The 19,856-nt window shown below is 44.1% G+C and overlaps 1 protein-coding gene and 1 long non-coding RNA gene across 13 annotated transcripts in view; one reads left to right on the top strand and one right to left on the bottom strand.

Annotated features, from left to right (window-relative positions):
- The window catches only part of RBMS3 (RNA binding motif single stranded interacting protein 3), a gene marked incomplete at its 3' end in the record, with an annotated part of 1,316,912 nt that overhangs the window by 632,682 nt on the left and 664,374 nt on the right, over nt 1–19,856 (top strand). The window lies entirely within an intron of this gene.
- On the bottom strand, nt 1,002–19,757 carry LOC311580365. 4 transcript variants are annotated; one of them, XR_014773440.1, is made up of 4 exons: nt 19,594–19,757; nt 15,590–15,830; nt 14,506–14,601; nt 1,002–4,956 (listed from the first exon to the last, which is right to left on the bottom strand). It is a non-coding gene; the product is annotated as an uncharacterized lncRNA (long non-coding RNA). The 4 variants fall into 4 exon arrangements; XR_014773441.1 differs by having other exon boundaries at nt 15,510–15,830; XR_014773443.1 differs by adding an exon at nt 17,289–17,576 and having other exon boundaries at nt 1,004–4,956; nt 14,506–15,830; nt 19,594–19,688.

The following is a 19,856-nucleotide window of genomic DNA, read 5'->3' on the forward strand; positions in this document are numbered from 1 at the left end:
GAGTACCCTGTGCCCATGAAAGGAGGAAATGGAGTCCCTTTGTTGAGATCTCTCTGTCCACCTGATGTGTGTGTCTGGCCCTGTAGTGAGTGGATCCAGCTCTCAGCTGGAGCATAACGTTGTCAAGCCAACACCATCAGTGGCCCCAGGGAAGCAATGCCATGTCCTCTTCTATGCACACTCAGTGGTGAAAGGTTGTGTGGTCGTGTGCATCCTGCTAGGAAGGAAGGGAGATATTTTGCATAGAATTACAAACAGTGTTTTCATGTCTTACGCAGCAGGATGATCAGCTTTCAGAGAGGCTCAGCTATATGAAGAAGTGTGTGTAAAATTTGGAAATTCATAAGGATTTATGGACAGAAGAGAAGTAGGATGATTTTAATGCTATTAAAATTATATATAATTATAAATCATTTCACCCCTTTGAAAGTAATTCTAAAAGTGAGTTATTTTAAATGACTATTATTTTAAAATAATGTATTTAAAATGAGGTAGAATATATGTGTGTGTACTACAGGCCAGGAGGGGAATCAAATCCCTCTAGAAATGAGTTACCCACTGTGTGAACCACTGTGTGGATGCTGGGAACTGAACCCAGGCCCTTTGAGGGAGCTGCAAGTGCTCTTTCCTGTTGAGCCAACTCTCCAGCCCCATATAAGAAACTTTTAAAAAGATATAATCTCACTGTGTCCCATACAAGCCTTGGATTTGCCACTCTTGGGCTCAGCCTCCATCGTGGTGGGATAGAAAATGTGAACCACCATGACCAATTAGGATGTGTTTTCAAAGCCAACCGCAGTAAGCACTTTCCATATAGTATGCACACATGTTCTGAAACTTGCATCTAATCTTGGATCTAGAGGTTTTCATGAATAATCACTATGTGTTATATCCAAGAAAAGATTATCAATTGTATTTATCAATACTATTATTTGCTAGAATGATGTGTGTGTACACACACACACACACACACACACACACACACACACACACAGACACACGCATACACACACTTAAATATACCCTTACTCATATGTCCTTTCATTCATCAATTAAAACATAAAAACAGAGCAGAGGCTGGATAAGTTTTTTTAATTGTCTAAGTAAATAGGACCAACCACACAGAACCTTGTAGGCCTCACCTCCTCAACCATTACCCATTGTTTCCTTGATGTCTGTCAAATGACAAGAATTTAAAAGGCAACTTCAGGGCTTAGGAGATGGGTCAATGTGTTTGCTGTGATAGCATTTGAATCCTCAGAATCCATATAAAGCCGAATTTGGTTGCATGTGTCTATAGCCCCAGTGTTCCCACGGGAGAGTGGAGGCGGAGACAGGAAAGTCCCCAGAATCACACAGCCCAGCTAACCTGGCACACACAGCAGCGAACAACCAGAGATCTGACCTCAAGCAAAGTGAAGGCTAGGGCTGATGTCTGAGGTTGTCTTCCGACCTCCACATGTGCACTGTGGCACACAGACAGCCCACTTAGACAAATACACACATAGATTAAAAATAATGACTTTTCTCAAGCCAAGTGTGACACCATTGGTTCAATAAAAACAAGATTTGGTGTTGGTGTAATGGCTTACTATATTAGAGATTAGTGTTTTCCTAATTCTCCAATATTACTGTGAACACCATAATATGAATTATATTAGTGCAAACATTATAAATATTAACAACGCAACATTCTTAATGAACATTCTTTGAGCAACAGCCGAATAAAATGAAACAGCCGTACTTGTTACGCTTAAGTTCCATTATTTAATTGAAATATGAGGGATTTCTTTATTTATTCTTTGTTAAAAAGTGCTTATTGCCTTAGCCAGCTAGTTGCTATTACCAAAATTAAAAATAATCTAAACTGTACAAAGCTATCTGAAGAGGCCGGCATAGAAATGCTTGCCCCTGCCAGCGTCTTTGCTCGATTTGTCAGAGACACAATAACAGCAAGAGAGAAATTATTTTCTGGGCCATTAGTGAGGATTGAAGGGAAGTCCCAGATCTCTCCTGGCCTGACTTACTTTCTCCTTTGTGCTGGTGGCTTTTCCTTGGTTTTGAGTTGCTTATAAAAGAAGACCTTGCTGTGTTGGTAAGTAAAGGTCTGGGTTCTGGAGAGTGAATTTCATTCATCGCTTTTTTCTTTGTTGGTTCAGTTTTCTGTGCCACTGAAGATTTTTACAAATTACAGTTTTACAATATTGCAGCTTTCACATGGTTAATTCCACTAGTGCTTAAACATGGGTTGGTTCGAATCCCTTCCCAGCTGCACATCGACATGTATTTTAGACCTGTAAGGGCAGATCCTTAGGCCATCCTGTCTTGTGCTTTGGAAGAAGGGTGGTAAGCAGGGACATGTTTCCCTCAGGAAATCTCACCCTTAGATGTATGCTTAAGTTTTTTTTCCCTCCTGTCAGAGAAACAACATCTCCAAAGAAAGCTATTTCAGAGAATGCGAGTGTCCCTCTGCTGCACCATTCTACTTGGCCCACGATAGAACTGTATCACAGAGAAATGAAACGGCTTCACATGCTATGAAACTGGGTCATCTCCCACCATTCGGATTGATCAGAAAAGACACCGAAATCCGTGGGAGTGGGAATGACCCACGGAAGCAACAGCAGAGCTTAGAAATGCTTTATTGCCACTTGACTCAGCCACAGTTTAAAGATTGTTTTCAACTTTAGTGTTTCTGTAGTTGGAATACAGAAGAAATTCAGTTTCTTTTCCAGGCTAACAATTAAGAGCAATCAAATGCACACCCTGGCACCTTTCCTTGTTTAAATATCTTTATGGTTTTAACAGTAATTAGAACATATAGATAATTTATTGAGGAAAACATCATTTAGACTTCTACATCTTTAAATTAATTATCCACTTGTTATTTGTTTGGTTTTGCTGTACTGTGCATGCATGTGCTCCTATACACGTGTCTGAGGGCACATGTATATGGGCATGAATGTCAAGGCCAAGGGTTGATGTCTTGTGTCTTTGACTGATCTCTGTTTTATTAACAGAGGCAGAATCTCCCACAAAATCAAATCGTGTCTCTGTTGCTAGTATTTCTAGCTATCTTGATCTGGGGATTCTGTCTCTCCTTCCCTAGTACACTGGGGGTGTGCAGTGTGGTCCTCAACTCCTGCTCCAAGCATCCACTGAACCATCTTCCCAGCCTCACTAGGCATTGTCTTAGGAGCTAAGGTAAGAGCAGCAAATACAGTGGACTTTCCTGCCCTCCAGAAACAGATGGGCTCGTAAGGAATAGACAACAGCAGCAGCAGCAACAACAACAACAACAGCAACAACAAAAGATAGAGGAGAACAGGCGATAGTACTTACAGGGCAATATAATGCAAGTGCTTCGTGTCACACAGTGTCAGAAAGCTTGCTGCTCTGTTTGAGACTCTCACACCTTACAGCCGAGCCTTGTGGTTCTGGAAAGGTGAACTGAGGGTTGTTGGGGAGAATGGAGGGAGCACAGGTGTTGAGGAATGGCTGGATGGCTCCAGCTATTTCACACGAAACACTTGACTCTGATGCCATTTCACAGAAGATCTTGGAGTCTGAGAGAACAGACTCTGCAAACGGAAGACCTTGTTTGGCCATTGTAAGGGAAAGCTGATGCAGTAGGGTGGTGAGAAGGAGTCAATGTGGTGTGCTATAGGAGATGAGGCGTGAAAAGCAGTAGAGAGGCTCATCCAAGCAGCTTGAAGCTCATGCACCGGAGGGCTGCAGATAGGTGCAATAGCACTAAGTCATCAGACGTTGACCCCTCATATCTATGTTGAGAACAGACTTTGGGGATGTTTAGGCCAACGTCAAAGTCTGAAGCTCTGTTAGGAGTTGAGTGCAGAAGTCTGGGTGCATGAAACAGTGGGCCAGCCTAGGGTGGAAGCAGTAGTGTGTCACGCTGGATTTGGGCTGGAAAATTAAATATCTTTTCGTGTACCATGCAAGCAAGGAAGAAGAAGAAGAAGAAGAAGAAGAAGAAGAAGAAGAAGAAGAACAACAACAACAACAACAACAACAACAACAACAACAACAAAAAGAACAAGAAGAACAAGAAAAGGAGGAAGAGGAGGAAGAATAAGAAGAAAAAGAAAAAAAACAAGAACAAGAACCAAGAACAAGAAGAACAAGAAACGACTTCAAGGTTTGAGTAGTCTTTTCACAAGGCGAACAGTGTACCGTTTTCTGTGGCTTTGTTTTTATGTTTAGCTGATGTATTAGGGTTCTCTAGGGGGACAGAACCAATTCTATGAAATACATATTACACGAAAGGAAGTGTGTATGTGTGTGTGTGTGTGTGTGTGTGTGTGTGTGTGTGTGTGTGTATTGGGGTGTGTTTGTGTGTGATTTGTGTCCACCTATGTGTGATATGTACGTTTGCATGTGTGATGTGTGAGTATTGTGCATATGTCAGTGTGTATAGTATATTTTGTTCAATTATAACATCAAACTGAAATTCTAAGGCATACTAAATATACTTAAGTTACTGTTAAATGATTATTATTTCCTTATGGTTTTATGATATACTTTCGCTAACTGTTTCTGACATGCAAAATTACTCTTAATCACAACTGAAACATATTTTATTAGGGAAAACATTACACATCACATGTCGTGTCTCACTCACTCACCACTGAAGACTGGGGCTTGTCTTCAATTTCTTAGCAAAGGAGCAGCTTGCCACATGCGCAGTTGATGGACAGTGGAGGCTTTGCCTAGAGGGAAGCTGAAGACACAAAGAAAGCTGCTGGCTTCCTCCAGCCTCCTGGGAATCAGCAGTGAGCATCCAGCTGACCCCTCCACAGTAGCACAGCCTGCTTGACTTTGCTGTTCTCCATGTCAAGCAAGACGACGATGGCTGGCTTCATTTTCCCATTGCTAGAATATCTACTTGCATTAGCTTTTTTTTCTGTTGCTGTGATAAAAATGCCCTGATCCAAGCACCTTGAGGAAGAAAGGAAGGAATGGCTTATTTTAGTTTGCTATGAGAGAGAGAGAGAGAGAGAGAGAGAGAGAGAGAGAGAGAGAGAGAGAGAGACATGGTCAAACAAGGACAGCAGTACATCCATACACAGGAAACAAAACCTCTTTTAAAAGGTTGTGTATGATCAGAGACCTATGAGATGTGAAGCCAGTCACCAGAGTAGCTAAAGGAAGCTGCTACAGACAGAAGGAAGGACAGACAGTGGCCTGTTGGATGGACAGTCAGTGTGACTGTAAGATAATGAGCAGGGAACAGTGATGGGATGGAGTATGTAGCAGCCCCAGGACCTGTTGCTTGCCCTGTCACAAAGAGTGCTTTATTAATGCATCTCTCTAATACCCTTATGCCTTCCACAAGTCCCTATAAATCAGAAACATCTCCACACAGAAAGAAAACATGGCAGTTGCTACCACTGTAATGTTTGTTTCCACTGAACTTTTTAGTTTTGTGGTGAAAGTTGAGTACATAAAAATATTTAGTTGATAAATTAAAAATGGAAGGAAAGAACTAGAGAGGTGAATCTTCAGGTAAGAGTAAATGCTCTTACAGAGGACCTGAATTCGGTTCTTAGAACCCACATTGGTGGCTCCAGCTCCAGGGCATCCAACACCATCTTCTGGCCTCTGCTAGTACCTGCACTCATGTGCACCCCCCAACTCCCCCCCTCATTTACACAGAATTCATAAGATTAAAAAAAATGGTAAAGAAAATGATAAGAGAGAGAGAGAGAGAGAGAGAGAGAGAGAGAGAGAGAGAGAGAGAGAGGGAGTTCATTTGGTAGTGGAGTTTGTGATGGTTAGTTTTAATTGTTAATTTGACACAATTTAGATTCACCTGGGAGGACAGTCTTAATGAGGGATTGCCTGGAATGTTGGTGTGTGGGTGTGTCCATGGGACATTGTCTTGACTATGCAGGAACTCTTAGCCCATCATGGGTGGCACCATTCCCTAGGCTGGAGATCCTGGACTAGAGATATAAGCTTGCTTTAATCTCTCTCCTTGCTCTAACTGTGGAGTAATATAAGTATCTGCTTCAAGCTGCTGCCACTGTGACGTCTCCCACAGTGATGGACTATAGCATGGGATTGTGAGCTAAAATAAAGCCTATCTTCCATATGTTTTTTTTGTTTGTTTGTTTTTTGTTTGGTGGTTTTTTGTTTGTTTGTTTGTTTGTTTTTTTGTATTTTACCACAGCAACAGAAATGCCACTAGAATAAAGATACTTGTATTTTCTCAACCAAATGAATTTCCCTTTGCTTCCCACTTTGCTAGAGGGCTGGCTCCAATTTTGTCCAATAATGTACATCATTCTTCAGGCTTACACATCTGTTTTCTCTGAAAAGTGATCTTTCTCCCAGGCTTAGAACGTGCTGTGTCGTGTGAAGTCAAAGCCAGTTATGAAAACCCTATTTGCTTCCTCAACGAGTAACTTGGGAAACTGCATGTGACCTGTTCTGTTCATTTAAATATGAGAAGGTTCTGGAAAATGGATTTCACATTTTAAAAGATTCAGGTAGGAGCTGGAGTGATGCCTCAGTTCTTAGAAACACACACCGCATTTTGCAGACCTGAGATAGATTCCTAGCACCCACATTGGTTGGCTGCAAGGCACCCACACATATCTCTCACACACATATAAATAAATAAACAAACAAACAAACAAATAAATAAATATCTTTTTAAATAGGCCAGGTTGGCAAGGGAGATGCCTCTGGATATTGACAAATTATGAAAGTGTGGCTAAGACTTCTGTATCCATCCTATCACCACAAGGACACATGCTTACCTCCTGGGATAGCTTGTCATGGTTACATGGCTGGTTCTGAGACTGTGTTCTCAGAGCTATACTGGCCTCTTCCTTTAGAAAGGAATGTCAGAATCCAAGCCACAAGGGGAGAACCCTAAAGACATTTGTGAAGATACCTTTCATTTATCATCTATCTATCTATCTATCTATCTATCTATCTATTATCTATCTATCTATCTATCTGTCTGTCTGTCTATCTATCTATCCATCTATCTATCTATCTATCTATCTATCCATCTATCTATCTATCATCTGTCTATCTATCTATCTATCTATCTATCTATCTATCTATCTATCATCTATTTATCTTGTTCTCTTATCTACTACCCATGTGTCTATGTATAGCTCTATACCATCAACATCTTCTATATTTTCTGTCTGTATCTGTAGCCAATTTTTTATCTGTAGATCAGGTTGTAGACTCATTTGTTATAAGATTATAAAAACTTAAAACTAGCAAAAGAGAATCGTAAAATATTATCATTAAATATTAGATAGGTTAATTAGTTAAATGGTGTTTTAAAACATTTCACAATATATAAGATAGAAATATACAAAATATAAAAATTTCATGCATCTACGTGGGAAGGAGGAAGACAGATTACAGGGAAGGGACAGGAAAAAATTGGTGAGTATAAATGGCATAACCTCTGTGTTGTAAGTAGCATTATATGCATAAATTTTGTTTTTTTAATGCAATTTTGCATGTTGGAGCTTTTATAAAAGATAGATGAAAGTTGATAATTTCATACACACAAAAAATCCTCAGTGAAGAGTGTGTGTGACTCAGCCAACATAAGCATGCAGCGACTCTTTCTGGAAGCATGTGGACATGGCTTATGAGCCTTCACCTTATACAGTGGTGCAGCACATGGCCCCCAAATCACCAGCTACATCTGTGAGCAGCGATGGACCCTGTGTAGTCCTCACTGGCCCCTCAGGACAGGGTACTGACACCAAACAGTGCTGGGGTTTGCATCTCGAGTGATTTTCCAGCTTATGGGCCAGGGCGGTATGAGACTCAGGCATGCAGATGTTACTGTCAATGTTGCTGTACAGTGCAAATTAGGATTCATGTCAGCCTGAGTCAGGCAGGGATTTGGGGCCTCTGGGTTAATTTATGATAACCCGCAGAGGCCAAAACGAGGCAGAATCTCAATTCCTTTTCCTCTGCGATGAGGCTGGGATTCTTGAATCGTCTGTCAGAGGTAACCTATTTGTCACTTTAAAACACGAATCAAGGCATAGTTTATGGCATCTTTAGTTTTTAGTGTAAACAGCCTGAGATCTGACCACCTCTATTCCCTGGTTCTCACCCTGGCTGGCTTGTCTGCTATATGCTATAGAGGAGATGAAAAGGTACAGAGTCAGGCACGCCTGTGCCTTCGTTGGGGCAGTCTGCCTGTGTGACTCTAAGAGCAGAGTTTGGAGTCCAGCACCATCAGAGAGTGTGAGAGGAGGATTAGGTGCAGGGCGGTTGCTTGGGCTGTGGTCATCTAAGCAAGTGTCAGGAGTGGCCAACATGGAAGATGGGAACTCAGTATGATGGGATGTCATCAAGGTTTCTGCTAGAACATTTGCACAGAATTTGAAGTGAGAAACAGCTGGGTAAGGAGCGGTGGCACTCTGTGCTCACCGAGCCCCGCCTGTGAAGGTAGAGGTGAGCTTTGGAGAGGTTTGCCTGCAGGCTGCGTTCACATAGGCATCATCAGGCATGGCCTTGACACAGGCGCCTTGTATTGCCGGGTCTCACCTACACAACTCCCTCTAAGCAAAGTGACTCTCTACTCACATGGACCTCCATGCAGGTGACTACAAGAGATGTGCTAGGGCTATTCGTGTGACTGACAGCCTTTAGGGGTACCACCTCATGGGATAGAGGCTGAGAGAAGTTGAGTATATGGTCTGCAGTTCAACTCATTTACTTAATAGCTATTACATGCTGGGAAACAGACATGGTTAGGACACCTATAAGATGCCAGTTTGGTAAAGAAGATAAATGCATTGAAATTAAGAGCTAGTTACAGCAAGGGTGTATGCCAAGGCAAGGTCTAGTGAGGTTTCATGGGAAACTAAGGGAGACTCTCAGAAAAGTAAGACTAGGCGTTATAGGTATCCACACCTTTGTATATATGTTCATGTGTATGTGTTATATATATCCACACCTTTGTATATATGCACGTGTATATGTGTATGCATTTTGCTATCTCTGTGTTTATGAGTATGCATGTATATCAGTGTATATGTACATGTGGATATGTGTGTTCATATGTTTAGGTCTGCCTTTGTGTTCATATGTTGTTTAAATGCATGGGCACAGCATCTGCTCATATATATATATACATATATCTTCACACATGTATATATATATATATATATATATATATACATATATATATATATACATGTGTTTCTGTGTGTCGACAAGTACATATATGCGTGTGTATATATCTGCACATGTGGGTGTGTTTACAGTGCATGTGGATGTGTATTTGTGTGTTTATGTGTATAGGTGTGCATATGTACACATACATGTGTGATCTTGTGTATATTTGTGTGTATGTATGTGTGTGTAAATGCACACATGCATGTGTGCATGTGTGTGTGTATAGTGTATGTATTTGTACACGTATGTGTATGTGAAGTGTGAAGACGACGTGTTACATGTGCATCATTTATTCTTATTGTCAAAAGTGACATCTGGAAGCCCTTTCCAGTTCCGGACTTTAGTGAAAGGGAGTGTCCTTATCTCTCTGGCTTTGTATTTATGCTTTACGGTTGTCATATATGCTTTTCTGGTAGCCATTTATTCCTATTTATTGAAAAAATAATATGGATCATACCCACAGCTTGGTCCTAGGCTAGAATGTTTGCTTGGTAGAAGAAAGCTTTTGCACCTGGCTCGGCAGTTCATGCCACCCAAAATGTAATGCGTCAGCCCTTCTCATCTCAAAGGGCAGGCCGGGCAGCCCAGCATGGAGAAGGCATCCTGTCCCCAAAGATGGACCGGGTGGGAAAGTTGCAAGTCAGCAGACTGCAACTGCCCAAGTGGAAGTTAAGCCAGGCCCGTGTCAGCAGGCCCTCCCCACATCCTAGAGAAGGGACCACCAGCTCTGCCTAGGCCAGCGGTCAGCACCTCAGCTCCGGGAGTCACCGAAACACAGAAATTTAAAATGCCAACGGAAAGCTGAGCCTGGACTAAAGCTCACATCTCTTCCCTGGGAGTGAATAATATTAAGGCCTTGGGAGGCTCAACCTTCCATGCTCTTTGAGGAAAGAAACGTTTCTGGATGAAGAGGTTAAATGTTTCCACATCAGCTCCTCTCAGCAAGGCTATGGAGTGACGGATAATTGGTTATACTGAAGCTGACAAAAAGGAGCCTTCCCAAAGCAAACATGCTGAACCAAGACACTTATCTGGTTGTAATGGACAGGTCTCTTTATTGTCAGCTGATGGAGTAACAGAGTGACCTTGAGGCAAGTGTTATTTCTTTACCAGGAAGATAGGCAGATGTTTTAAGTTTGTGGCAAATAGCAGTAAGCTGGGACTGGACAGGCATTTCAAAGGTACCACATGACAGGGCTGTGTCAGAAGTACAGCCCAGGTTCTATTTTACTATGGGGCTCCATTTACTTTCCTCATCTCTGGTAACATTTGTACTTACACATGGAAGGTGACTCCTGTCTATAAGAGAAAGAAAGAGAGAGAGAGAGAGAGAGAGAGAGAGAGAGAGAGAGAGAGAGAGAGAGAGAGAGAAGACAGACACACAGACAGACACACAGACAGGCAGACACACAGCTAGACCAGAGGTCACAGTAACAGTTGTTCTTCATATCTTTTTTCAGCCATGGTCTCTCATTGAACTGGGCGGTCACCACTAGGCTAACCTGTCTGGCTAGTGCCTCGCTCTAGCACCCCCCCCAACCCAAGTAGTTGGGTTTACAGATGCATACTGCTCCACTCTTCTTTTATATTGGTGCTGGGGATTTGAACTCAGATCCTTATGGCTTTCATAGCAAGCACTTTCCCCACAGAGCTATCTAGTTAGATTCCAGGAGGTTGATGGTTAAAGAGGGGGTAGAAGAAGGCTGGTCTCTGTGCTATTATGAACCCATACATTGGCCTACAGCGCATACTAATCACCCATCTCCACCAGGCAGGACTTGGTCCTGCCCTCAGGCAACAGTTCTTTTTTTAAATAATTTTTCCTTGTATGGAATGGAAACACCTGTGTTTCAAGCCTGTCTGAGGACTTAGGGAGAGGCTTCTCTGGGCTAAATGTCTCTCTGGCTAAGTCTTGCCTTTAGGAGATGTGGCATCCCTGGGTTCCCGTGTGTGTCAGGTTCCTTCCTGGAAGAGCAGCAAGGAGGTTCCAGTGCTCTTCCTGTAAGAGGTTGTCAGAGGCCATCCTGAAAAGTCCCGCAGTCCTGCCTCGCCACCAGACAGAAAGACACAAGCTGTTCAGGAATCTCACTTGGCATTACAAGAGAAAGGGGCTCTTTGGGGTCCCCTCTTCTTCAAAAGGCAGAGTGCAGGGAACCCGACTTGCCAGGGCTGCAAGGGGTGAGGCAAAGTTAACCCCACTGGATGCAGCCATGGCTCCCAGAAGGAAGCAAGCCTTTCTGTTGCTTCACCTCTCACGCCCCCATTCCCAGAGTCACCCTTTACCCATCTCTGACAGCAAATGACTAGGTTTAGGCTTCCCACTAGTTTCTCCATTGTACAGGGTCAGACCTTCCCAGGGCACCTCCCACCAGGAGCAGAGTCTGTCAGTGAGTACATGCCCCGAACTCATGTTGGGAGTGCGCACTGGGCCACATTTCCCTGAATTCCGACTGGAGCATTAGTGACTGTGCACTTACTGATCAGGCTATTGAATTTCTTAATGTCTTTCCTTTTCTTTCTTTCTTGACACTTTATGAGTACTAAAGTTTATCTCTCACAGAGGGAAATAGAGACCCGATTAGTTCACATTAATCCAGAGCTCTACAAACTGGGGGAAGCCATGCTCCTGTTGTTTAGAAGTTTAGCTTGGACTAATTACTTCTGAGTTTTACTAGCCCTATATAACAGGTGGCCTTGTACACATTTTTATGGGGGAGCTGGTTTTCTGGAAGACCGAACATTGAGTAGAGAATGAAATAGGTGCTGTGTGACAGCCCCCCCACCCCCACCCCATGACCTTTCTCAAAGTGGGTAAACTTTTCCAGGTTAAATTGCTAAAAACAAAGACTCTATAGGTCAACAATGGCTCTATAAGTAGCCATTATTTGTCTGCATTCTTAGCATTTATGGGTCCTAGTAAATAGTCAGCATGTTTATGTCTTTCTCTCGTTACTCTTGGTCACAAAGTTCCTTAAGGAAAATAAATAATTATGTCTCCTGACCATATAATAAGAGAAGGGTTCAGCGTGCTGAAGCCTCTTATGAGAAGGCAGGTCTAGAGGCTGCCAGGAGTGAGCTGTCGGCCAGGCACTGCCCAGGGCATCAGGAGGACCCTGTGTTTATCCATGGAGAGATTCTGGAAGACGGCATCCTGAGTAAGTGAGTAAGAGTTCTCACTGTACAAGCCTGAGGACCTCAGTTCAGATCTCCAGCACCCCCAGAAAAAGCCAGGTACTCCAGCACTGGAAAGCAAGAGACAAGAGGATTGCTGGGGCTTGCTGCCTGCTAGCCAAGGTTCAGGGAGAGACTTTGCCTTAAAGGAATATGGTGGAGAGCCACAAAAGAAGGCACAATGAGCTCCACAAGTCCACAGGCGAGTGTGTGTGTGTGTGTGTGTGTGTGTGTGTGTGTGTGTGTGTGTGAGAGAGAGAGAGAGAGAGAGAGAGAGAGAGAGAGAGAGAGAGAGAGAGTGCATACACACACACACACACACACACACACACACACACACACACACACACACACACACACACACACACACACACACACACCAGAAAGGGCTGCTCTATGTAGAAGGCAGAACATTTGGGGTTGGGTTCTTCCTGTAAAGAGATGAAGGCAGTCAATTCTTTGGGGGGTCTTGGGGTTCCTCCTCCTACCAGGTAACTCGCCCAGCACTCAGAGAGCAGGTTCATCTTAGTTTAGCAGTGAGCATGGCACATCACTGTGCAATACGTGCAGTACAGTGGTCATAAAGTGAGCTCCTGTGCTTTGTGTGTGAGAAGAGCTGATGCTTGAGCAGAGCTCATCCCGGCACAGCCAGCCCCTCAGGACGAGGTGCTGTCTGATGAGCTTTTGTGTTGTTGTTGCTGTATTTTAGTGCTGAGATATCTTCCCTGGGGTCAGGAAGATGCTTCAGATCACAGGGTAAAGAACAGAAAAGAGTGAGTCAGGGACTCAAGGCAAAGACGAGAAGGAATTCTTTTCCTCTGCCGGACGTTCTGTGTTTTCCTTGGCAGAGCTTTGTGGCTCTCTTTATTCTCTCTGTAGCAATCGGGACACAAATCAGCTCACCTGTTTTCCCCCTTAGATGTGTGCTGATGGAAATGAAGGAAATTAACAGATGGTGCATTCTCCTGACCTGTACTTTTCAGACTATTTATGGGAAAGGGGTGTGTTTAATTTTTTAAGGTTGGTTTCAGATGATATTGTTATAAGTGGCAATCAAAATGACTGGAAAAATGCAATGTGCATTGCCAACTTTCAGGAAACCAAACACTGTGACTTAGGCACAAAAGCCCTGAGGTTATGAAGATGCTGCTGTACTCATAAGGTTGAACCTCACGCTAGCTGGCCATGGTTGGGCAAGTTTCACCAATCAGCAATTGTCCATGGCACACCTTACAGGTCACTTTGCTCTGCTAACGCTCTCCTTTCTTTTGTAACTTGGCTTGGTCTCTCTTAACTAAACCTTTTTAATGTGTGCATGTTCCATGTTCCTCTGTGTGTGCAGGTGCATGGTGTATCTGCAAGTATGCATGTGTGCATTACTGTGTGTTTATATATGGTGTGTGTGTGTAGAAGGTAGCAGACAAGTGTATATTCATTACTCAGATGCTGGATTTTTTTTTTTTTTTTGAGATATGGTCACATTATTCCAGAACTTGAAAAATTGGCTAAGCTGGCTCGCTGGTGAGCCACGGTGTTCCACCTGTCTTTGTCTCCCCAGCACTGAAATTATAGGTGAGTTCCTCTGGTTCCTCTGGCTTGGCTTCTATTACATGTATTCTAGGAAGTGAGCTCCTATCCTACATCTTGTGCATCGGGCACTTGACAAAACCAAAATGAGCCATCTCCCTTGTTCTTTATTGGGACCTTCCTAGTATCAAGGATGGGGGTCTGCACACAGTCATTTCAGATAGCGCTTTATTGCAGTGAAGAAAAATAAAACAGGATGTGCTCAGTTTTGATGCAACTTCATGAGCTGGGGTGGGTGGGTGGAGGGGTTCCCCCCTTTTTTGAGGAATGGGGGGCTAGGAGAAGAGGGAGGAAGAGTAGGACTGGGAGGAGAAGGGCTATGATCAGGACGTAAAGTGAGTTAATTGATTAACTAATTTAAGAGAAAAGAAAGCAGCATTTCCCTAATACTAAGAGGAAATAGCCAGCTTAAAGCCAGAAGGCAGCACACCTCTGGGAATGCCATTCCGACATGTGTCAGGGGCACGCTGTGGCTTTGTAATCTTTAGGGAAAAATTAACTTGGTGGTGTGTGCTTTGTTTAGGCAGTCTGAGTGTAAAGATAATTGGAAAAACTCACCATTGCTACTTATCATGATAAATATTTTACCAAATCTTTGTCCCCTGCAAGGCCTGTCTCCATGGCAGTGGGTCAGCTAGGAGTATGGATGCCAGACTGAGAAAATAAAAACACAAAGTACCCAGCTGAGTCAGAATCTCAACTAAGCAATGCGTCATCTTTTTAAACATGGTCCCAACAGTTCACGGGATATATCAGGTGTAATATTGAGGATATACTAACGTTTAAAAAAGTGTGGTCTATTTACCGAAATTCAAATTTACCAGAGAGCCTGTATTTTATCTGTAATTACACATGGTACTCTTTTAGTCTGAACTTCTGTCAATCTGGCTTTTCCCCTCCTGGGTTAAAAATCAACCCAACCAAATTAAATCTAGCCGTATCGACCAAACCTGTTTAGCTATTGGCAATCAGAAGCTAAAAACTCAATAAAAATGCCGACATTTCTTTGAGAAAACTGTTTCCCACATGGCATAATATCCTGCCATCTCTGTTGTCTTCTCCCTCCTTCTCCTCTTCCTCCTCCTCTTCCTCCTCCTCTTCCTCCTCCTCTTCCTCCTTCTCTTCCTCATCTGATTCTTCCTCCTCTGCTTCCTCCTCATCTGCTTCCTATCCTCTACTTCCTCTTCCTCTACTGTTTCCTCTTTCTCCTCATCTGCTTCCTCCTCATCTGCCTCCTATCTTCTACTTCCTCTTCTCCTTTCTTTCCTCATTCCTTCATTTAATAAACATGTGTATTAATCCACATGAACTTTTCTCCTTGGGAATATAAAGTGAATATGGTAGTGAATTTCATATCTGTGGAGCTGGGGAAGTGCTCAGACAAGAACAGTAGCAAGCGATGTGCTTAAATCGTATAACCACACAAAGGTGCATTAACCATGGCAGCCTGGAATAGTCCTTAGTAACGGCTATTGGTCTTCAACAGTTTCATGCACTTGTTTATGGGCGGCAGTGCCATGACACAGGTGTGGAAGGTACAGCTCACAGGATGTGGGTCTCACCTTCTGCAGTGTGAGTCTGGGGATTGAACTCAGGTCACCAGGATTGGCAGCAAGCACCTTCGCCTGCGGGATCATCTCACCTGCCTGGCAGTTTGATTTTCTTTCTGACCAGTAGCGGTTCTTCTGGGCAGCGTTGTAAAGTTGCTGTTCCCATCCTTCTGGAGTGTGTCCGTCTTATCACACTGGCAGACACGTCCACCAGGGAACAAGCAGTAGACACCAGCAGCTGGAAGCTTTGGACGGGTCACTGGGCTTCCTGTGGACTCATCCATTGCTGGTCAGCAGACCTGGGTGCATCCAGTGGTGCAAAGAAGCTCCAGCCTTGGTAACCATAGCAGAAAGAAGAATAGGGTGTGCAGTAAGGAGAACACATACACCCATACACATACACTACACACACACAGACATACACACAGACACACACACACACAAACATACACACACCCACACACACCCACACACCCACCCACACATACATACACACACACTTGTAAAATAAAATAAACTTCATGAACGTCCTTCTTGATGATATGTTAGTGGTTTCCTTTACCTTGATTTTGTGTTTTTTTCTGTTTGTTGTTCCTGTCATTTCCCTTTGGCCAAGTCTCTGTAATTTGTTTCCTTTCTTGTTGGTTTGACAAACTATCTGGAAAAAACCCCACAACTTGAAGGAAGGAAGGTTTTATTTTGGATCAGGATTTGAGAGTATGGTCCACCATGAAGGGTAAGACAGGCCGCAAGAGTGTGAGGCACCTGGGTCACATTGTATTTGTAGTGAGAAAGCAGGGGGGGGGGGAACTGGTGTTTAGCTATACGTACGTCTTTGGACTCAGTCCTAGACCCCATCTCAGGGAATGGCATTATCACATTTAGAGTTGGCCTTTGTACTTCTATTAACATAATCCAGAAATTCTGTCACAGAACTGTCCTCAATGACCCTAAATGCTGTCAGGTTGACAATGAAACTTAACCACCACAGTCCATATAATAAAAAGGTAAGAAGTCTCCAAGAGGACCCAGTTTCCTTTAGGTGGATAGGTTGAAGACAAACATGGGCATCTCTCTTTGCTCCTCTGACATTCATCTTCCCCTCCATGTGATGTGTCTGCAACAGCCACTGGTCCTTTTGAGAAGTCACGAGTTTGTCTTCAGTGGGGCCCTCTTTGCCAGGCTGAACATCTCATGAGCCTGGAAACACCCTTACCCTCTGATGCCCCAGGATTTGCTGGTTACTTGGCAGCCAGGGTGTAACACACAGATTTGGAAAGTGACTCAAACCCTGCCTTCTCTTAACCACTTAAATGGAAAAAGGACTATTATTTCATCAGGGCACAAATGCTATAAAAACTATTCTGATAGGATTAGCTTGCCTCCCGAATGGCCACGGCTACCGGTGTGTCTAAGAGGGGTGTGTGTGTGTGTGTGTGTAAGTGGCAACATGGGTTTTATAGTCTTAGGAGCCCACTTTGCATTACTTTAGGAAAGCCTTATATGTTCAATGAGGATTCTGAGGCCAATGACCACTGACGTCCAGAACATTACAATAATCCAATGAAATAGAATAGCATTTTGGAGTGGAACAATTTTTGTAGAAGCTGCTGATAGCATCCACTCATGCTGAGGGCCTCACACATAAGTGGGGGTACTGCTTTGATGGAGAGTTAGCTATTTAGACTTCGTAAGTAAGACAATGTTTCCTTCAGGGAGTCTCCAGAGCGGGTTGCTTGTAGGAGAATACCAATGCCTGTGCTTAAACGGGGTCTTGGAAGCTGCACTCACCAGTCTGAAGATGCTCAGTGGGTCCTGCAGCGTGGCAGGGTCTTAAAGCAGGAGGTTCTGACTCTCAGGCAAGAAGATTTGATGGAATGCCTCCGCATCACCCAGTTAGCAGCTTAGCTGTCCACATCGAGCCCTTACCAAGTATTTTAGTGACTCTTCTTCTTGTTGCAATGAAAGAGCTGAGAAAAGCAACTTGAAGAATGAAGGACTTATTTTGCGCCCACTTTGAGGGTCCATCAGGGCAGGGAAGGCATCGCGGTGGGAGAAGAAGTCTCCCTATGTCCACAACTGGGAGGCGGAAGAAGACAAACACAGATGCTCAGCTCACGGTCTCCTTTTTATTCAGTCCAGGAGCCCAGCTAATGTCTTTGTGACACCCTTAAAGAATGAAATACTCCAAAAGCATGCCATGAGTTGAGGGACAACCGTTTACTGTGTTTGGAATGCCCTGTTCTCCAAGCATGCTCAGAGCAATGCCTTGTGTCTGACTCCATGTGAGTTATTAGGGCTGCGGAGGATGTGGCCTGCTGTTCTGAGTTTAGAAGGTCATGGGAGAAATGCAGCCCAGTGAGTCCTCTCTCAGGGCAAACAAACTACACCCTGGGAAGTGAGGGGTTAGGGAGAGCTGCTTTAGGGAGCATGCCCGGCTGACACGAGAAGGGTGAGCTGACTGGGGAAACCAGGTGTGAGCTTGGGAGCTCACACTGCCGACAGTGATCACAGCTCCGTGGGACTCAGAGTGAAGAAGAGTGGAATTTACAGTCTGGCTCTGAGCAGAAGGAAATGACCAATGAAATCCCCCCAGAGCCTTGACGCGGTCTGTTCTCTAGATTCTGGGCTTCATCGAGCAAGGCAATGTGGCCAAAAGACTTTGCAATTGGGGATGATGTTGTGCCAGGATCGTAATGTCTTTCACCATTTTATAGATGGTGTAACTGAGGTCCAGAATCCCTGCTTTAACACACGAGTGAAGCCGCCTTGGTTTTCCCCATTATGCTGCCTGCCCTCAGGTTTCCTGGGCCTGCTCCCCAGCCCTCAAATTTTTATCATCAGGAGGTAGCTCTGTTGGTAGAGTGCTTGCAGAGGGTCCTGGGTTCGACCCCACCCCCACCCCAGTGCTCACATAAACCTAGTTCATTAATCCATGCCTGCAATGTCAGCACTGGGGAGCTGGAGGCAGGAGGATCAGAAGTCCAAAGTCATTCTGCTACTTAGCAAGTTCAAGAGCAGCTTAGGGTACCTGAGACCCTGTCTTTAAAAAAAAGATGAGAAAGGAGACAGACAGACAGACAGACACACACACACACACACACACACACACACACACACACACACACAGGGAATGGGGTAGGAAGCACCCAGGCTGTTACCCTAGGAGTGGCTGAACTTATCCAGGGATAGCATCCCTTATTTTGCATTGCATTTCGAGTCTCCATCCCTGTGTGCCTGGAGTCTTTTTATCTGAGAGGATGGCTGGAGTGCTCAGCCGCCTTGGGAGAGTGGAGAGCACAGAAGCTGGCTGCCCACGCTCCGGGCATGCGTGAGCACTCCCAGCAAAACACAGCTGGCACAGCTAATTTTAGCCTCGCCGCCGCCTTGCAGAGAGACCCTTTAAGGAAATATATCTTCTGAGAAACAAACTGTATTATAATATAGCAGCTGAGAGACATGTCAGAATATTATTACTGGTGGGGAAAAAACTCTGGCAAGTAATTATGAGTTTTTTGTTCAATTATTTTTTGCAATGTTTATAAAGCCATGAAAGCATAGAGAGAGAGAGAGAGAGAGAGAGAGAGAGAGAGAGAGAGAGAGAGAGAGAGAGACACAGAGAGAGACAGAGAGAGGGGGTGGCTATTTTATTCTCCAATAAGTGAATAAACCTGGAGATCTCTTTGATTTTATTTTTAATAGATAGATAAAGCCACGAAGCAATTATTTCTGATACTTAAGTCCACCTCCTTGTTGACATGGAACTTGGCTTCCCCAAGAAGTGCCCAACTAAGAACTCCCACTTTTTCTCTGTTTGCTCTTGAGCATCTTCTCCTTGTCCCCTAGAAGGCGTGACATAGGTTTCATCTTCAGGTCCTGGGTTCATCTTGCTTTTAATATGGTAACCGATTTTGAAAAAGCATTGAACACACTTTTCTCCCCACTTAACTAGAAAGGTGAATACAAACACACACACACACACACACACACACACACACACACACACACACGCAGGCACACGCACACATGCACACATTTCTCCTTCCTTCCTTACTCCCTTGCAGGGTCTGTTTTGTTCAGCAATGCCATGCCTCACCTCTGGGAACTTGGCGGTTGAAGAGGAGCAGGCAGCTTGGGAGCCTGGGAGCCCCAGTCGGTGCAGGGCAGGGAGGGATGGGCCATGCCCCACCCAGGCACTGCACAGGCAGCCTGGGGTTCGGTTCCACCGCTGCAGACGCCGCTGCTCACTTGCTCTCACTCTGTTATTCCAGATAGCTAGTGAAGGGGTGGCAGCAGGCTGTTTCTTTCTTTCTCTTTCTTCTTCTTGTTCTTCTTTTTTCCCCTTCGGAGGAAATACTG

This window comes from Acomys minous (assembly GCF_964271855.1).
Source record: "Acomys minous genome assembly, chromosome: 13".
Classification (NCBI taxonomy): domain Eukaryota; kingdom Metazoa; phylum Chordata; class Mammalia; order Rodentia; family Muridae; genus Acomys; species Acomys minous.